Here is a 21,809-nt window from a genome sequence, read left to right as displayed (position 1 = left end):
AGGACTACAGGCGTGCACCACCAAACCTGGCTAAGAAATCTCTTTTCATCTACAGGTACTTTTTCCATCTCTTCTTACCCATCAAGTCCCTAGAATTTATTTATTAAAGAAATCAAGCTGTCTTGTAGAATTTCCCATAGTCTGAATTTCACTGATTGCTTACCCATGTAGTTTAACATGTTTCTCTCTTCCTCTGTATTTCCTACAAATTGATATTTAGATCTAGAGGCTTAATCACATTCAGGATCTTTTTTTTTCTTTTATTTATGCACACCATTTAATTGTCTCATTTATTTTCAATTGTCTTTGTCTAAAAGGATATATTTAAAGCTATACATTTCCTGTAAGTACCACTTAGATGTAATCTTACAAATTTGAGAAATAGTACCCTCACTGCTCATTTCTAAATAGGATAATATTTCCTTTTTCATTTTCTCTCTAACCTAAGAGTTATGTAGAAGGTGCCTCTGTGTTTCCTTTTATTGTTAATTTCTAATTTATTGCATTATGATCAATGAATGTGTCTGATTTCTGTTTCTTGAAATTTAGCCTGATGCTTATTTGGTCTTATTAATATTCCATGTGTATTTTAAGAGTGTATTTTTTGTTGGGTATATAGTTATACCTATTAGACAAGTTTGTTAATTGTGTTTTTCAGATCCTCATATTCTTGCTTGTTATTTACTTAATATGTTATTTTCTCACAATATGACCAAGGATTTTTCCATTTCTTCTTGTATTTCTTTGTTTATACTTTATGTATTTTGAAGCTTTGTTGCTAGCTGCATAAAGTATCATGACATATATCTTCTTAGAGGATTATATCTATTAGGTCATTAAATATGAAATGTCTGATTTCAAATCAAAAGTTTAGTTTATTGTATCTCAAACAAGAAGCAGTACAATTAAAGTAGGCACCTAAACTATCTACACAGTTTTGCCATCTTAATGGTAGCTTGTTTAGGCCAGCAGCAAAGAAGCCTGGAGAGCAAGTGGTGATGAAATCATAAAAGGTGTTTTCCACAGCTTGTTGAAAATAGAATATTTTTCCTTGTAAGTAGTAGTCCAAAGCCTGGAAGAAGTGGTAGTCAGTTGTTGCCAGGTCTGGTGAATACAGTGGATGACAGAGTTTCTAAGTCCAGCCTCTGTAATTTGAGCAGTGTTGTTTGTGAGACATGTAGTTGAGCACTGTCTTGCAAGAGGATTGGCCTATGTCTATTAACCAATCTCAGCTGCTTAATTGCAAGCATCCTCATCATTTCATCCAATTGGTTGCAGTAGACCTCTGCTATAATCGACTGACCAGGTTTCATGAAGCTATAGTGGATAATACCAGCACTGGACCACCAAACAGACACCATTAGCTTTTTTTGACGAATATTTGGTTTTGGACTGTGTTTCCACACTCCATCTTTATCCAACCACTGTGCCAAATGTTTGTGATTGTCAAAAGGAATCCATTTTTCATTGCATGTAACAATGTTGTGTAGAAATGGTTCACCTCTATGTCATGACAGCAAAGAAAGGCAAGCTTCGAGATGATTTCTCTTCTGAGGCTCGTTTAATTCATGCATTATCCATCTATCCAGCTTCTTTACCTTGTCCATTTGTTTTAAATGGTCCAATATTGTTGGAATAGTAACATCAAACCTTACTGCTAATTCACATGCAGGTTGAGATGGATTTGCTTCCACCACAGCTTTCAGCTTATCATTATCCACCTTGGTCTCAGGTTGCGCACATGGACCATTTTCAAGATTAAAGTCACCAGAACAGAACTTTTCAAACCATCAAGGTACTGTGCATTCATTAACTACATCCTTCCCAAACACTTCGTTGATACTTTGAGCTGTCTGCACTGCACTGGTTCTATGATGGAACTCATATTCGAAAACAGCTCGAATTTTTGCTTATTCAAGGTCTCAAAAAATTGCTCTAAAAAAAATTTGAAAGACAATCACAAGCCAAACCATGTGTTTCATACAATGAGGATGTACCTTCACAATAAAAATAAAACAAGAAGAAGTGTCAAAGTGAAATGTCAGCGATATCAACTGTCAAACTTAGTACTTAAGGAAATCAGGCATTTCATACTTAATAACCTGATATTTTTATCTGATTAGTATTTTTCACCTACTTTCTCTTTGTTAGCCCTTGCCTGGTATTTCTTTTTGTACCCCTTATCTTATAGAAACTATGTAACTTGATTTCATTAATTACTTTATTTATTCATTCATGTATACCTGATCTGATGGTCTCTTTTAACAGGTGGCTTTATCCTATATATTTTTATGTGTGTGTTTGGACTTATTCCTGCCATATCAGTGACTACTAGCCCACTGGCCTACTTCTGCTGTGGTACCACAAGCAGTTACCTTAACCATTGTTCCAGGGCTTCCTCCTATTTTCTGAATCTTCTACCTTCAAGTCTTCAGTACTCCTGGAGTTGGTGCTAGCTTTTTATTTACAGCAGTTCTCTCCTCTGTGTGTGTGTGTGTGTGTGTGTGTTTAATGTTAGTCTGAGTCATCCACTTTCAATCTCAGGGATTTTCTGCAGTTTCTGATCCACCAGTGATGGATTCACAGGTGGTTGGTGGCTTTCCCACTTGGCAGCATCTTAAAAGACTTTTAGGGACTCTTAAAGGAATTTTATCAGTTGTGATAGAGGATTTTATTATTTATTTATTTATTTATTTATTTATTTATTTATTTTGAGACAGAGTCTCACTCTGTTGCCCAGGCTAGAGTGCCGTGGCATCAGCCTAGCTCACAGCAACCTCAAACTCCTGGGCTCAAGCAATCCTGCCTCAGCATCCTGAGTAGCTGGGACTACAGGCATGCTCCACCATGCCGGGCTAATTTTTTCTATATATATTTTTAGCTGTCCATATAATTTCTTTCTAGTTTTAGTAGAGACGGGGTCTTGCTATTGCTCAGGCTGGTCTCGAACTCCTGAGCTCAAACGATCTGCCTGCCTTGGCCTCCCAGAGTGCTAGGCTTACAGGCGTGAACCACCACGCCCAGCCTGTGATAGAGGATTTTATATGCACATTTCTGGGTTGCCCCTCTCAGATTCAGAGCTTCAATTTCCTCATTAATAAAATAAGATTTAAGTATATATTCCCATAGAGTTGTGGGGATTAAGTGAACTCATATTTTTAAAACATGTAGCACAATTTCTAGTAAATATTAATAGTAGCCTCTTCATAATTATTCCCTCTTCTGTGTTTTTACTTCTGAGTAGTGGCTAATGAGAAATACGGGCCTTACTGATATTTATGTGCAATCTCAGCTGAACTAAGACCCCCTAGGAGCTTGCTAGGGTGCTTGTCAACATTTGAGGTAGATTTTGAGGCTGTAAGAGGCTTTTAGGGATATGGTTTATACCAGTGAAATTAAGTTTTCTTTAGCTACCAAATTGCCATTCCCAAAGACAAGTTCCCCACCATTAGAGGGAATCATTTTCTACATATCAAGAGCTAAGAAAGTTGCTAGCCTCTAGAATATTTTCGGAGGGTGGAAAAGGCCCATCAGCATATTATTACATGTTGCCTTACTGGGGAGGAAGGGGGTGTATTCAAGTGTCAGATTTGATTTGTAAGGCAAAGAAGTTTATGACAAAAATCACAGTTGAGTCCTGTATCAAGTGGGAGATGCCAAGAGCTAAAGGGAAGCTAGTGAGAAAACAGGAAAGAGGTATGTAGGAAGCAGACAGCAGAGGGAAAGATTTTGGACATGTTGCATATGGTGTGCATATTAGAAAAGTCCAGGAGGAAATGGGAAATTCAGGACAAAAACTTAGAAGCACTGTCTGGACTGGAGATAAATATTTGGAATCTATGGGTAGGAGAATTGTGTAGAGAAAGACTGGATAATGAGAGAGCCAACACTAAATATTAATGAGGAGTACTCGTATTTAAGAGTCAAAGGTAAAGGAGTTAGTTAAAGAAGTTGAAGAGACACTGAAGGATCGTAGTATTAGTATCTAGAAAATCAAGGTAATAGTTTCTATGAAGAAGGGATTATCACCTGTGTCAAATGTTTCAGCATGATTACATAAGATGAAGGCTGAGAAGAGGCAAATGGATTTGTTCATTGAGATTTTTGGTAATCTTTGCCTGAGCAGTGTCAGTTCAGTGGTAAGGAATTAGGGCAGGTTGCATCAGACTGAGGGGTAAATTTAACTACCATTCTAAATGCGGTGTTTATCCTTTCCATTAATTTCTTTATTCTTGTATCCTTTAACTATATGTAATGATATTTTGCCTGTCTGTAAACATAAGTGATTTTATAGCATATGTGTCTTCTATAACTGACTTTTTTGTTGTTCAACGTGATGTTTGTGAGATTCATCTATCTTGATAATATAGCTTTGTTCTAACAGTTTGGGTTTTTTTTAACTAGAGACTTGAGTTTTCTTGGTATAAAATTGTGTCAGTGACAAGAAAATTAATCTCTGCCAATATTTACTCCTATTATTTAATTCTCTTATTTTATGTTTATTAGCAAGGAGAATAATGTTGAAGGGTACACCCTGAGCTTATAAAGTTGCTTTCCCCAGGGGGATCTAGTTTCTGATTTAAATTGGAATGGTTTTTGTGTTTTATTATTTGGAATGATAATTGCTATTGGTTTTGGTAAATGGCATGTAATTTACCATTTAATTTAAGTTCCAGAAAGTCTTTTTAAAGTTCAAATTGTCTGTTTTATTCAGCTACTCTATGTCATTAAAATCCTGTTCTATGCTTGTTCTTCTCTTTAGCTTCTGGGTCCCCTTAGGTGTTTTATTATTTTCCTTTGTCTGCTCACTGGAGCTCAAGTCTAATGCTGGGGTGCCTGAAATCGTAGCAGCCCAATGAGTGGGAAAGGCACAGGGGTTTCTGCCCATGAACCAGCACTGTAACAGGAGGCATGTTGTCAGTCAGCTTGTCAGACCCTTGAAGAGGTATCAAGAGGAGGCCTCTCTACTATTTCCTTCTGCTGTCTTAGTCTCAAGGTAGACAGGACCCAACCCAACTCATTGGTTTCTTTTCAGGATTTTCAGATAGGGAAACCTGACATACTCTCATAAGCAATACTGACTTTCCCCCTACAAGTTCACAGAATCCTATGGGCCAAGCCTTTACCAGGGCCCAGGTTCCCATCCTTGTGCTTTGGCTCTACTACACCAGACTCCAGGCCCTTGGCCCAGGGCTCTCATCTGTTCCAGAGTTTAAAAATCCTGCATCACCCTTTACTCTTAGGTCACAGACCCATCCTGCAACCTCATTTTCTTGGCTGGCCCCAGCACCCATTTGGCTCAAGAACAGTTGATGAATCAGGTTTGAAAATAGAGGGGATCTGGAACATCTTCGCAAAATCCACGTACATTTTAAAAATAGATGCTACCAAACTCCCATGAAGAAATGACATGAGATTATTCATTTTTCTAACTTTTCTGCTAAGTATATTACCATTCTGATAAGTAAAAAATAGTATCTCATTTTCATTTCTGTAGTTATTAGTGAAGTCAAACATACTTTTATATTTATAGACCATTTATATTCCTGATTAAATTACCTATTCAAATTATTTCTCTCCCTTCATTCGGTGTGGGTGCTATATACTTCCTGTTAAGTTTATCCCTATTTTTTTATTGTGATTTTCAATATAAAACATATTTAGGCCATTGCCAGAGAGATTATAAATAGATTACAGATGGATAATGGGTAGATTATTCAATTAAAGTATAATATACATACAGAAAAGTACCCAAATAATCATTATTCAGTTTGATGAATGTTTACAACGTGAAATACACACATGTAAATAGCACCCACATGAAGAAACAATATTACAAGCATCCCAGCAGTGCCACATGTGCTCTCTTCTGGTCACTGTCTTCCCCAAAGGGTAACCTCTGTCCAGACTTATGCTAGATTAGTCTTGCAGTATAGACTCCTTTGCGTCTTTCACTCAATGTAAGGTCTTCAGAGAAAATACACGATGCCTAGCTAAATTTGAATTTCAGATAAATGACAAATCGTTTTGTGTGGAGCATACTTATATTAGAAATGATTCTTCATTTATCTGAAATATAAATTTGATTGCATGTTCTATAGTTTTTTCTTTTGCTAAATCTGATAACCCCAATTCAACATTTTGCTTGTAATGGTCATCCATAACATTACATGTAGTTGTAGTTTTCGTTACTATATAGTATTCTGCTAACAAATACACCACAATTTATTTATCATTTCTACTGTTGGATGGGCATTTGGGTAATTTCCTGTTTGGGACTATTATGAATAGTGCTGCTATGAATATTCTTATATAGGTATTTTTGGTGAACATAAGTGCCCACATTCCCTCAATCCTGAATCCTCCTGTAACTGCTATCCTATCTCCTTTCCCTTAGAGTCAAGCTCCTCAGAAAAGATTACACTGCTTAACAACACATGTGATTCACTCTCTTAGTTTCATTTCTCTGGTGCCATATAAGAGAGTGAATCACATGCATTGTTGAAAAATTGCATAAGTCATGTATATAGCTTAATAAATAATTATAAAGTGAACAACCATGGAACTACCACTTAGGTTGAACACTAAACACTTTCAGCAGCCATGCATACCCCTCTCATATCATGCCCCCTAACTACTCTTCTGACTTTTGTGATGATGATTCCCTTGCTTTTCTTGATAGCAGTGCCTCCTGTGTATATATCTCTAAACAGCATAATTTAGTTTTGTCTTTTTTAAGCTTTATGTAAATGAAATTATATTGTATATTATCTGTTGTTTCGTGCATCTTCTATTCAACATGGTATTTGAGAGATTCATCTATGTTGCATATAGCTATAGTTCATTTCATTTCTGTATAGTATTCCATCGAATGACTATAGCATTATTTATTCTTTCTACTGTTGATGGATATTCCAGTTTCCAGCTTTTGGCTATTATCAACAATACCCATATGAACTGTCTTATTTATATATCCTGCTGGCTATATGTAAGCATTTTCTAGGGAATATACATCAAAGTAGAACCGCTAGGTCATAGAGTATATATACACCAAACTGTCTTTCAAAGTTTTTCCAATGTATGAGAATCCTTGTTGCTCCACATCCCCCAATACTGTTTTGTCAGAATTTTAAATTTTTGCTAATCTGGTAGGTGTGAAGTTATACTTCATTATGGTTTTAATTTTCATTCCATCAGTGACTAATGGTATTGATCACCTTTTCATATGTTTATTGGCCATGTGTATTTTCTGTAAAATGCCTATTCAAGTCTTGCCAATTTTTCTATTGAATGTCAGTCTTATTCTTACTGATTTTAAGAAGTAGTTCTTAATACACTGTATATTCTAGTCACTGGTCAGTTACATTTATTACAAATCTCTCCACCCTGTATGTTTTACAAATATCTTCTCTCATCTCTGGCTTGTCTTTTGCTCTTTTCATTTATGATTATTTTATGTCTTATTTACAAAATCCTTTAGTACCCCAAGATCTTGAAGATATTCTTCTGTATTATCTAATAAAGGCTTTATAGTTTTGCCTTTCATACTTAAATCTTTAATCCACCCACAACTGTTTTTTGTACATGGTATGATGCAGGGGTTCAGTTTTTTTTTTCCACATTTATGCCCATTTACCCTAACACTATTTATTAAAAAGTCTATCCTTTCCCTACTGATAAGCAGTACTATTTCTGTCATATATTAAGTCCCCAAATATGCCTTGGTCTGTTTCTAGGTACTTTATTAAATCAAAATTAAGTCCCCCAAATCTATGTATATGGTATATCTCTCCATTTATTTAGGACTTCTTTAACGTTTCTCAGTGATTTTTCCTGCAGAAGTCTTATACATCTTTTGTTCTATTCTTAGGTAATTTGTATTTTATCAGTATTGCAAGTATATTTTTTTAAATTTTTATTGAAGTATAATATACAAACAAAAGTACACCCATCATAATTGTACAGCTTGCTGAAGTTTTACAAACTGAGCAAATCCATGTAACCAACATAAATAGAATCTTTTAAAATTTTATTTTCTAAGTTTGTTTTTGGTATATGGGAATAAAACTTATTTTTTAATATTGATTTTGTATACAAAAACCTGATTTACTCTCTCAGTAGTCTGTCTTTACTCACCTAGCTAAAACCACTAGGTAGAAAATCACCAAGGATATGTTAATTACCAGAACTAATTGGTTTTTTTCAGTGCTCATCTTACCCAATCTCTCTGTGGCATTGACACTTGAACATACCCTTTTTGAAACTCTTCTCTTGGCTTGTAAATCCTCATTCTCCTTGTTCTTTTCCTAACTCAAACTATTCCTTTTTAGTTTCTTTTGCTTTTTCTTCTTGCTATTCCATTAGGGTAATTATTGCACCCAGCATGATCTCCCTGGTTAGGAATGAGTACCCACTACCTGCTGTTAGTTCTCCTTTAGCACTATTGTGCAGATGCAGCCATTTCCGGTCTGTTCCTGCTGCCTCTACAAAGTCCATGCCTTCATGCTGCACATCTGGACAATAGCCTCCTAACTCTTTGACTCCTAGAAGGCTTCATTCTAAACACCATAGCTAGATTAATCTTAAAATACCACTTTGATCAAAGGGATACCTGCACCCCCATGTTTATTACAGCACTATTCACAATAGCAAAGATATGAAATCAACCTAAGTGTCCGACAACAGATGAGTAGATAAAGAAAATGTGGCATAGATACACAATGGATACTATTTAGCCATAAAAAGAACGAAATCATATACTTTATAGCCACATGGATGGAACTGGAGGTCATTATGTTAAATGAAATAAGGAGACACAGAAAGACAAATATCACATGTTGTCATGCATGTGGGAGCTAAAAAAGTGGATCTCACTGAGGTAGAGAGTAGAATGATAGTTCCCAGAGGGTGGGAAGGGGTGGGGGAATGAAGAAAGCTTGGTCAATGGGTTCAAACATACAGTTAGATAGAAGGAATAAGTTCTAATGTTTGATAGCAGAGTAGGGTGACTATAGTTAACAATAATGTATTGTATATTTCAAAATAACTAGAGGAGAGGACTTGAAATGTTCCTACTGCATAGAAATGATAAAGGCTGAATCCTAAATACACTGACTTGATCATTACACATTCTATGCATGTAACAAAATACACATTTACCCCATAAATATGTAAAAATATTATGTATCAATAAAAATAAATAAATTACATATGTAGCTTTAAAAAATTACCACTTTGTACATGGCACCGCCTCTAAATAGAAACTTTGAAGTGGCATATCACTGCTTACAGGATGAAGTCTAAAAAACATAGTCAAGTCTTCTAGACCCCTCGTACCCTGGTCCCAGCCTACCTTCTCAGCTGCCTTTCACAGCTTCCCTACCCACACTCCACTCCAGTTACCCAGCCCCCACAACGTGCCCAGCTATTCTAGTCTCTGCATACTTTCATCACAGCACTCTTCTCACCTAGAATTTAGTATATACCTCCCCCCACCACACCCCCCCACAAGCAAACTATCTACAACACAGTCATGTTTTAAGGCCCAACTTAAGTCCTGGGGTTTTCAATTTTGCCTTTTTAAACCATTTTATCTTCTAATGTATTTTTTCTCCTCTGAAATTATGTAGTACCAGGGGGACTACATTGTCATTTTCTGGTGCCTCCACTTCATCTGCCACCACTTCCCCACAAACTACAGGATTGAAGCCATAGCAGCCTACTCCTCATTTTTCCAAACAGTTCTGTCATTTCAGATCTCTGTGCCATTATACCTGTATGTTCTCTGCTGGGTTTTTTGTTTCTCCCCACTGCCTCAGAAACCTTGTTCCATCAAGCATCTCTGTACCTTCTGTGTTTGTAACCTCTCTTTCTCTACTGACTTTACCCCTCAGCATAGAAGCATACTATTTCTCCCATTTTAAAATAAAACAAAGTCTTTTATCCTCCTCCTACTACTGCTGTCTCCTCTTTTCCTTTCACTCTGTTTTTTTTTTTTTTTTTTTTTGGCCACCCCTCCATCCTCATCCCATTGAAACTCTCCCTGCCAAGGGTAAACCAATGACCTGAACAACTAAATCCATTAGGCTTTTTTCAGTTCTCCTCTTACTTGGTGACCCTGCAGTGTCTGATATCCTGCCCCTTCTTCTGGACAATCTCATTTCTCCCTTGACTCTTTGACAGTACCCTATCCTGATTTTCCTCTCACTTTTCTCAAGACTCTCTCTTAGGTTCCCTTTTCTACCCACCTCTACCTGAACAATAACCCAGGTTCTGTCCTGGTATTTTTTTCTTTCTCTTCCCACTATTCATGCTCATCACCCTGCCACCCCCCACCTTAGGTGCTTATAACTCCTACCTGTATTCTGCCAATCCCAAACCTCTATCTCCAGTCCATATGTCACATTTCAGCCTATAAATGTAGTTGCTTGTGGGGAATCTCATGGATGTCCCACAGGTGCCTCTCATTGCATGTGTCTAAAACTGAACCCCTCATCCTTCTCTGCCTCTGATATAAACCTGCCCCTTGATCACCTGCAGTGAATTAATACCAACATCCACCCAGTCACCCAAGCCAGAAACCAGGGCATCATTCTATATACTCTTCCTTCACTCTAGCTCCTTCCCCCAATCCTGTCAGTCACGAAGTCCTGTCAGTCCTACTTTCTCATCTTTCAACTCACTCTTTCTTTCCTCTAACCCTGTGGTCCTGGTCCCCAACCCCCAGGCCACGGCCAGTCAGTGGCCTGCTAGGAAAACAGGGCTGCGCATCACCACCTGAGCTCCAACTCCCCAGCCCACATCCCCCGCCCCGCAACTCCCCCTCCATCCCATTTGTGGAAAAATTGTCTTCCATGAAACCAGTCCCTGGTTCCAAAAACCGTTGGGGACTGCTGCACCCTACTATCACTACCTTAATTCAAGCCCTCTTCTTTTTCATTATTATTATTATAGGAAGCTTTCCAACTGGTTTCCCTGTTTTCAGTCAGGCACCCTTTTAAGCCATCAACCAATTAGCAGCCAGGGTATTCTTCCTAAACTCTGCCTCCCTGCTAAGAGCTCTTCTAGAGCTATATGCTTTGTACTACACTGCTTAGCATGGCCTGTATGCTCTAGCCCTCCCTTCCTGGCTGGTTTCCCCTCTCCCCATTCTTTCTTTGCAATTCGCTTAGCCATACTAAGTGTGCCTAGTAATCTTTCGTCTATGTGTCTTTGTACATTCTGTTCCCTCTGTCAGAAGTGCCTTCCCTCTGTCTTCATGTGGCTAATTCAAATTTGCCTTTCCATACTCAGTTCCAATTTCATCCCTTTGAAAAAACTTTCTTTGACCACCTAGTCTAATTCCCCCAATGTGGATTAGGTAGCCCTCATCTAGTGCTTCCCTCTCTTCTGCACTAACATTACCCCAGCCGCGTGTTACAGTTATCTCCTTACCTGTCTGACTCCCCCAGTAGACAGTAAGCCAATCAAAGGCAAGAACTGTGTCGTGTGTATCTTTGAATCCCTAGGGCCTGGCCTAGTGCCCGGCATGCCATAGGTCCTCATTGAATGCCTGAGTTCTTTCTCCCTTTTGATGTGCCTGGCAACTCCCACTAATATTTCAATTCACAATTCAAATGTCACCCACCTGTGAAACCTCCACTTTGGGTCAAGCTCTTTCCATAAATTGGTGCTCCCATAGTGTTTTTTCCCTTAACATTTTATGATGGAAATTTTCAAAGGTACTGCAAAGTTGAAAGATTTTACAGGAATAATACCCCTATACCTAGTGTCTGGATTCCACCATTAACATTTTATTATATTTGCTTTATTATATATCTGTCCATCTATCCATTTATCAATCCATATTCTTTTAAAAATACATTTTAAAGTAATTTGCACATATTAGTACATTTCCTCCTAAATACTTCAGCTTGAATATATCATTAACTGACATTTAATATTTGTTTATATTTTTAATATAAGATGTATAGTGAAAAGCACAAGTTTTAAGTGTATGTTAGCTGGGTTTTGACAAATGCATTTACCCAAAAGCCTGTAACTCAAAGCTTTATCAAGATATAGATGATTACCTCCTTCTCACAGCATTCTTCCTTTCCATTGTAATTATTTATTTGTCTGTTTACCCCATTAGACTGTGAATTCCTTGAAGTCAGAGGCCAGTTCTTATTTTCCTGCTACCTGTTACCAGCACTGTGCCTGGCACACACTAGGTATTCTATAACTGTTAGCTGGCTAGAAGAATGAATATCTGCTTTATTCCTGGAATATTAGCACATGTCTTTTCCATTCTCCTTCTTTCTCACCTTTTACATCTAGAAGGTTGCTTGGTCATGTCATTTTTATGTCTTAAATACCTCTGACTTCTATCTCCTTCATTGCTTTTCCACTCCTACTATCCTTGGAGATCTCTCACCCGAACTGTTAAAATAACCATCTAAATGGTTTCTTAAACACCAGTTTTTTACTCCCAAATCTACCTTCCAAATGACTACCGAAGTAATATTTCTAAAATCCAAATTTGATCACTTATGCCCTCTTTAAAACCTTTCATGTTTCCCATCATCTACAACAGATTCTTATCTGCCTTCTTTTTAAAGCAGAGGCATTGTTTTTTAAATGAAACCTTATAGCAAATTCTAACACTTGAAATAGATTAAAAAATAGATTTTAAATTCATGTAGATTTATAAGTTCAAATTGCATAATATTAAGTCAATCTTCAAGCCATAAAAATATTATAGCTATTTTATGATCACATTTTATTTCTTTATATCTTGTATATCATAAAATTAACTTGTATATCATAAAATTTTCTGTGTTGCAAAATACGATGCATCCAACAAAGGACTTATATCTTGAATGTATAAAGAACTCTCAAAACTCAAAAGTAAAAAACAATCCAACTAGAAAATGGGCAAAGCACATGAACAGATATTTCACCAAAAAGGAAATTCAGATATCAATAAACACATGAAAAGCTGTTCAACATCCCTAGTCATTAAGGAAGTATAAATTAAAACCACAACAAGATATCACTGCATACCTCTCAGAATAGCTAAAAGGGAAAATAGTGACAATATCAAATGCTGGTGAGGATGTGGAGAAACTGGATCTCTCTACATGGTAAATGTAAAATGGTAAACCCACTCTGGAAAATAATTCAGCAGTTACTTATAAAACTAAACCTCCCAGGCACAGTGGCTCACATCTGTGTTCCTAGCACTTTGGGAGGCTGAGACAGGAGGATCACTTGAGGCCAGGTATTCAAGACCAGCCTGGGCAGCATAGCAAGACCCTGTCTCTACAAAAAACAGAAAACTTAGCTAGCTGTGGTGGTACATGCCTGTAGTCCTATCTACTCAGGAGGCTAAGGCAGGAGGATCGCTTAAGCCCAGGAATTTGAGGTTGTTGTGAACTATTAATATGATATCACTGTACTCTAGCCTAGGGCAATAGAGCGAGACCCTGTCTCAAAAAGAAAAAAATAAAAAACCTAAAGCTGTGCTAATCATATGACACAGCAGTTGCACTATTGGGCATTCATCCCAGAGAAATGAAAATGTGTGTTCACACAAAAACCTGTACATGAATGTTCACAGCTGCTCTATTCATAATAGCCCCAAATTGGAAAGAATCCAAATGTCCTTTAGCAGGTGAATGGTTAAACAAACTGGTACATCTGTACCATAGAATGCTATTCTGCACTAAAAAGAAACAAACTATTACTGATAGATATAACAACTTGGATGGATGATTATTATGCTGAGTGAAAAAAAGCCAATCTCAAAAGGTAACATAATGTATGATACCATTATAACATTCTTTTCTTACTTTTTATTTTTTTAATTTAATATACAATAAAATTTATTTTTATTTTGGTGTACAATTCTAGAGTTTTAACATGTACAGAGTCATGTAATCAGCATCACATTAAAGATACATAATAGTTCCGTCATTCCAAACAACTCCCTTATGCTAGCCTTTTGAAGTCATATTCTTTCCCCATCCCTAACCTCTGACAACCACTAGTAGATTCTTGAAATTGAAAAATTACAGGAGAGAATAGATTAGTGGTTTCCAGGGGTTAGAGTTTGGGGGTGAGGGGGAAAGTGTGCCTATAAAGGGTACTATGAGAGAGCTTTGTGGTATTGATAGGACAGTTCTGTATCTTGGTTTTGGTGATGGTTAGATGAAGTTGTACATGTGACAAAATTGCGTAGAACTACACACACACACACACACACAGAATACGAGTAAAAACTGATGAAAGTCGAATAAGGTCTGTGAATTGTACCAATGTCAATTTCCTGTTTTGGTATTGTACTATAATTGTATAAGATTTTACCATTGGGGGAGACTGGGTAAAGGATGCACAGGGCCTCCCTGGACATAGTTTTGCAACCTCCTGAGAATCTATAACTATTTCAAAATTAAACATTTTTTAAAATACAATACAACAAAAAGTAATTTTTCTCTTCTTATCCCTAGTCTATATTTCTAGATATTCTCTTTCTGTACAAATGGAAACATACCATGTACACTAGTCTACTCCTTATTTTTCCTCTTAACTATATGTGTTGGAGATTGTTCCATAACAGCATATATAGATCTACTATGTTTTTCATGTCTGTGTATTATGTGGATATACCATTGTATTTATTATGCCATTCCTCTATTGATGAATATTAGGTTGATTCCAGACTTTGGTATTACAAATAAGACTCCAGTGAACATTATTAATTCATAGCATGATGGGGATTATAGATGATAGTTACAATCTTTTTTAAAATTTTGCAGTTACTTAATTCCTATAATTTGTTTTGGTGGTACATTAACAAGAAAATTCTGATTCATACTGATACATAGTTGCAAATTATAAACATTTTTCCCAATCTCAGAATTATTTTCAATTATTAAATTGATCCAGGAGCTTGAATGAGGAAGAGTAGGAAAGTCCAGAGTTGGTTCACTAACAGTATCTTTCATACTTTACATTGTGTAATAACTCTAAATGCCTAACAAGACATACTCAAAGCTTATAAGAAACACTGAAACCATCATTAATACTATATCATCTTAACATATGGAGTTGCACATTCGTTACTAGACAAGTGACTGTGATGCAGTGATGAACACATGAATTAAGGAACTGCCTATGTCTGTGTTTAAGTATAAGCTTCTGTGCTATAGTGGTATAGCAGTCCCCCCCTTAGCCACAAGGTATACATTCCAAGACCACTAGTGGATGCCTAAAACCATGGGAAGTACTGAACCCTACGCTTCTTCATCAGCAGAAACAGCCTCTCCAGTAATTTTTATGTTTTTCAGTCCAAATGTGTTCCTAAATCTGTATAACCATCCCTTATTTGCCTTAAATGGCGTGGTATCACTCATTTCAGGGGGATCCCTTGCTGAAGTTTTCATATAGGCTCAATGCTTTGTGGTGAAACATGTTGCTATCAGTCAGAATATGTTTTCTGTTCGTGTCTTCCACCCACAAATTTAATGCCTTTTCCATCTTAACTAAGCATTTATCAAGCACCGTGGCTGTAACTTTTGTAGTTTGAGGAGGGACAGCAAAACTAGCATGAATTTCTTTTTCCTTCTTCACAATTTTGCAGATAGAGGATTCATTCTTATTGTAGATCTTAACAACCTCAGTAAATAATTTTTTTCTTTCTTTATTAAGTCAAGAACTTTCACCTTTTCACTTAAAGGAAGCCCTTTATGGCTTCTCTTTGGCATACCCAAATTGCCAGTATCATTACTCTTGTGCCTTGGGGTCATTACTAAGAAAAATAAGGGTTATTTGAACACAAGCACCTTGACAGTTGATCTGATAACCTAGATGGCTAATAAGTGACTAATGGGTAGTGGGGGGTGGGACAAAGGGATGATTCCCATACAGGGTGGGAGGGAGTGGGACAGCATGAAATTTCATCATGCTACTCATAGCAGTATGGTACGCAATTTAAAACTTATGAATTATTTCTGGAATTTTCCATTTAATATTTTCAGAGCTAGGTTGACCACAGGTAACTGAAACCAAGGATAAGGGTGGACTACTGTATAATTATTTGTACAGTTTTCCTTGGGTGAACATGTGAAATGGAAAAAAGTCTAGTACAAAGCTACAACCTTAAACTATACATTTGTAAAATATTCAAACGTACGTGCAAATGATAGAGGTATTTTCAAAGACTACATAAAAATTAACCTTGATGCACAAGGTAATGCGTTGGTAGACTTTAGTGTGTTAAGATTTTGTATATAGCACATTGGAATGAACTATTTAAATGTAGTTTTAAAATGGTTAAAATAATTTTAAATGGTCACGATAGTTGTACAACAATGTGAATGTACTTGATGCCACTGAACTGTATACTTAAAAATGATTAAAATGGTAAATTTTATGTCATGTAAATTTTGCCACAGTAAAAAATAATATTTAAAACAAAATCCGGCCGGGCGCGGTGGCTCACGCCTGTAATCCTAGCTCTGGGAGGCCGAGGCGGGTGGATCGCTCGAGGTCAGGAGTTCGAGACCAGCCTGAGCAAGAGTGAGACCCCGTCTCTACTAAAAATAGAAAGAAATTATCTGGCCAACTAAAAATATATATACAAAAAAAAAAATTAGCCGGGCATGGTGGCTCATGCCTGTAGTCCCAGCTACTCGGGAGGCTGAGGCAGTAGGATCGCTTAAGCCCAGGAGTCTGAGGTTGCTGTGAGCTAGGCTGATGCCACGGCACTCACTCTAGCCCGGGCAAGAAAGTGAGACTCTGTCTCAAAAAAAAAAAAAATAAAACAAAATCCAAATTACCTTTGCAGAAACTCTGAAGTACCTCTGTGGCTCCTTAAAGTATCTGAGGAATGCAATTGGAAACCACTGTGCTATAGGATAAATACAAATACTTGGGCATGACATATAAGACCTTCTATGATCTGTCCCTAACTGTTCTGTGGCCTCATTGTCACTATCTCATAATTTTCATTGTACTCATATTGAACTACCTGTAGTTCCTAAATGTATAATGTTTTCTCACAAACATGTGCCTTGGCATATGCAAATTCCTCTGCCTAGAATGCCCTTACACTCTTCTTTCCTGCTCTTCCTTCCTCCATCAGCATTGCCCTGGTCATCCTTCAAGATTCAGCTCAAACTTCAATTCTTCTCTAAAGCCTTTCTTTACCTTCCCAGGTAAAGTTTACCACTCTCTCCTATAGGAACTCATTTTAACTACATATCTCTTCCTCTAACATTATATTTATTTGTTTGTTTGTACGTCTGTCTCTCCCTTTAGACTATGAACTCTTTGAGAGAAGGGATTGTGACTTATTCATCCTTTGTATCTTCATTGTACATATTCACTAAATGTTCAGTGAATAAAGGATTTGGATGTGTGAGGTGAGAAAAGAAGAGTCCTGGATGACTCAGATTTGCTGTTGGTTGGGTGACAGGTTATATGGTGAGACAATGAAAGCAGTGCTGGAAGTGGAATAGGTTTGCACTGAAAGATGAATTCTGTTTTGTTTAATGTTTCTGCGCATGGCCATGTGGGCATAGTCTACTAGAGGTATTCAGTAGGTGGTCATAATACAGGTTTGGACATCACAAAAGAGGTCTAGTTTGGAGATGTAGATTTAGGGAGCCATTAGTATATAGATGTTTATTTGAATTCTAGGCATGGATGAGATCACACAGGGAGAGTGTATATCATAAAAGAACTTAAAACAGTCCCAAGAGAATATCAACATTTAATGGGCGAGTATAAAAAATATATCCCATAAAGTAGACTGGGAATTATTGAGAATGGGCAACACAGTAGTTACATGCCTCTGAAGAGGAGACTTGAGAATTTAAGAGTTCTCTATACTGTATAGATTTTCTACCAATGCCCTCTTTTCAACTCCCAGGCTCTCCTCTTTCTACAGAACCTGGTGTCTTCTAAGTGAGCAAATCAGCTCACTTCCGTAGAGCATAGAGATTAAGATTTGATGGACTTTGGAGCCATACTGCCTACATTTGAATTATGACTCTGCCACTTATTAGCTGTGTGACCTTGGGCAAGTTACCTAACAACCTCTTTGTGCCTCAACTTTCATATCTGTCAGAACAGCAATAATTATATTAATAATATCTACTTTATGAGCTATTGTGAGGATTAAATGAGGTACTAGGTATAAGGTACCTAGTACCTATAGTGCTATAAACACTATATAAACTTAGCTGTTTTGTCACTACTGTCACTATTATTGCCCCTCTGAAGGCACTTTAAGTTGAGGCTTCCTCCATCTTGCTAAGGCAGTTATCACTTCTCACCCTTACTCTAAAAATATTTTGAAACCTTCTGCCTACTGGTATTTCCTCTCCTATGCTCTGTGATCTAGTGGGTTAATACATTTTTTATTCTTTTTAGTGATATTTTAGGAGAGAGAGGAGAGAGATGCTGGTGGTCAGTCTACTATGTTTGGGCAGAATTTCCCACAGTGATCTATGTATTCTTTTTATATTTGAGTTTATTTAAAGGCCATTCATATGTAGCTACATTGATTTTTTTATTGGAATAATTTGTGACCAGATAATTACAATTTTATTTTTTGAAAGACCTCTATCCTTTTTTATTTTCCCTTTTAGACTTTCTGTCCCTGGGATCTTAACTATCTTTTTGTTTGAATTTTAGAGAGTGTCTTCTTAAAGTCTAGGGTACTGATGTCTGACCATGCCCCTTGGTCCCCTACAACCAGATTTCCATCATTTTACTTCTATAATCATTTCTTCCTTGTGTGTCAACTTGAAGGCCAAAGCAGCCATTTCCTTCTTCATTCGCAGTACCTTTGGGATGAAGAAATTGTTATCAGAATAAATAAGAGATTTATCAGGTACTCTGCTTTCAGCCTTATGTGACTTAGCAAACATCCAGATTTCCAGGTTTCTCTACTCTGTTAATAATAACTTATATGTAGATAGATAGCCCTTTATAGATCACATTTGGTTTTTATCACCTTTGTCCCATAAGGTAAAGTGGGTATTGCCCCTGTTTTATGAATAAAGGAAAATTTCAGTGACTTGTTCAACACACATTGGTAACTGGCAGAGGCAGAGTTTGAACTAAGATCCTCTGTCTCCTATTCAAGTGCTCTTCCCACTCTATCCCCTCTCACTGGTTGCCTCTGTAAGTTTTGTGCTCCTTTTCAGTAACAGATCATTCCCTTTCTCTCTGACCAGGCAGATCATATCTGTACTGTAATATTACTTCTGTATTATACCTTAATTTACTTGGCCATGCTACCGCCTTAGGCCCATATTTTCTTCACATATATATCAGGGTTTCTCAGCTGTGGCACTATTAACATTTTGGGTCAAATAACTGTTTAGGGGGAGGGAGGTTGCCCTATACATTGTAGGACATTTAGCATCCTTGGCCTCTACCCACTAGATGCCAATAGCACACATACCCCACCCCCAAGTTATGGCAACCAAAATGTCTCCAGATATTTCCAAATGTCCCCTATGAAGCAGAGCTGCCTATAATTGAGAACCACTGCATATAGAGCTATTTCTATCATTTCCCTCCTACCTGATTTCACTCCCTCCCTTGTTACAAATATACTCCTCTATTCCAGTTGTGAAACCCATTTTAATGTACCTCCATGACACCTGTGAAGTTATATTTCCCTTTTGAAGTTAAAATCTCTCTTTTATTATTTATTTGTTGCCCTAGTGAACAAACACCCAAAAGTATTGAGTAGTATTCTTGACTTTCCTTACTTGATCTGTTCTCAATCTTACCAAAAAAAGAACTTTTGGTTATATAATTTTATCTGGGCATTTTTCTTCATAACTGTCCTTGCTCAGAAATTTTAAGTCTATACAAACATATTCTTCCCAGTCTTTGTAATGTATATTCCATCCTTGTCAAGAACATAGCATTTTCATATCTTAACAACAGGGAATCAAATCCCATTTTTTGATGATTTCTTTCTAGAAAAACATTTATATCACTTAGCTCCTTTCTATTCCAGAGCCCCAGCTCTCATTTGAAGAAGAAAAAAAAACACCTACTTTATCCTTAAGTCTATGCTTCTTGCTTAGATCATAACCATAGATTATTTTCAGGGTTCATCTGGAATTTTATTTTGTTCCTATATGAAACTATAGTGGAAGTTTTGCTCAGCAGTTTTGAAAAATTCAGCAGTCTCTCCTTTATATCCAGATGCTATATGGGCCAATAAGATAACACAATGTTCTGTTTGACTAAAAAGGGAAAGAAAAGAAAGGAATGGACTAACACAGGGATTAGAACAGGTATTGGCAAGCAGGTTTGATAAATCTTAGCAGGCTTTCCTTCACATCCTGGATAGGATAAATGGCTCTTCACAGTGATACCCCCTTCCAATTGGCAATAAAAAGAAAAGAAAGGGATGATTATTTGAGAAAATTGTTTTTGTTTTAGATTAGGGAGATTTGGGCATGTGTATAGACTGAAATGAAGGAATTAGTGAAGAGATAACAAATTGAAAATCCAAGAGAGAGGGAGAAGATCAAATGATCCAGAATCCTAGAGAAAATGGAGGGAATAGAAACACAGGCAAGGGCAGAAGCCAGAACCTTGGAAATAAAGGCAGCTATTTCCTCTGAAACAGGTAGAAGGATAAAGGAATGGATAACATCAAAGGAAAGAATGTGAGGTAGATTGAGGGAAAGTTAGGGATCCTTTGTGGATAACTTTGATCTCCATAAAGTATTTGGTAAAATCATCTGCCAATAGAAAATGAAGATAGATTTACAATCTTAAAAATGATGAGTGTTTAGAATGGCTGCCATGGTGAATTAGATTATGTTAGTAAAATAGGAATGAAGAAGAAAAGATTGTCAGTTGACCAAGGGTTCAGCTAAGGTTATATAGTGTGTTTATAATGGATGCTGTCCATTTGGCTATGTTATTTATTTCTTCAGCATTGCAGCCTATAGATAGACACACACACACACACACACACACACACAGTTGGTTTAATCTATGGTTGGGAATTGACATGGTGGGGATGGCAGAAGGTCATAGGTCCAGTGAGTTCTTGTGAAAGCATAACTGAAATGATTGACCACAGGGTTCAGAATAAGAGTTTAAGGTCCAGAAAATGCTAATCTACTAACAGTATTGGAAAGTATCAGTAAATCGGTAGTCACAAAAAGGGTGAAGGACAGTATTCATGAAATAAATGAAAGGAAAATAGGATGCAGTCAGAGAGGAATTTGGAATTCAGAATCTTATAAACGTTTCAGGTTATTAGGGAGTCCAAGGTATGACTGTATAAGTATAGAGCTAACAGTAATAATACCATTTGTCTTAGTCCATTTGTGCTGCTATGTCAAATACCTTAGATGGGGTAATTTATAAACAGTAGAAATTTATTTATCACAGTTCTGAAGGCTGAGAACTCCAAGATTATGGCACCAGCAGAATCAGTGTCTAGTGAGGGCATCTTCTTGTGGCATCCTTACATACAAAAGGGAAAAAAGGGATGAACCCTGTGTCTCACATGGCAAAAGGGACAGAAGGGCAAAAGGGTCTAGCTAGTTACCTCCAGCCCTTTATAAGGCACTGATACCATCCATGAGGGCAGAGACTTCATGGCCTAATCGCCTCCTAAAGGCCTTACTTCCTAATACTATTGCATTGGGGATTAAGTTTTAATGTGAATTTTGGAAGGGACACAAACATTCAAACCATAACACCATTTATTTATCATTTAACTTTTACATATAGTATCTTATTTAATTCCCTACCACAACCCAATAAGGTAGGTAGAT

At 37.0% G+C, this 21,809-nt stretch overlaps 1 protein-coding gene across 5 annotated transcripts in view; it reads left to right on the top strand.

Annotated features, from left to right (window-relative positions):
• The window catches only part of KIF4A (kinesin family member 4A), a 119,338-nt gene that overhangs the window by 30,003 nt on the left and 67,526 nt on the right, over positions 1–21,809 (top strand). Inside the window, exon 1 of one of the 5 annotated variants that reach the window (XM_045538693.1) lies at positions 1,784–1,795. The exons of the other annotated variants lie outside the window; for them this stretch is intronic. The gene's annotated coding sequence lies outside the window, so the exon portion shown is untranslated. Of the gene's footprint in view, positions 1–1,783; positions 1,796–21,809 lie in introns of those variants that run through there. 5 annotated transcript variants of the gene reach the window in all.

The sequence above is a fragment of the Lemur catta genome, chromosome X (genome assembly GCF_020740605.2).
Source record: "Lemur catta isolate mLemCat1 chromosome X, mLemCat1.pri, whole genome shotgun sequence".
NCBI lineage: Eukaryota > Metazoa > Chordata > Mammalia > Primates > Lemuridae > Lemur > Lemur catta.
This window is presented reverse-complemented; position numbering and strand designations above follow the sequence as displayed.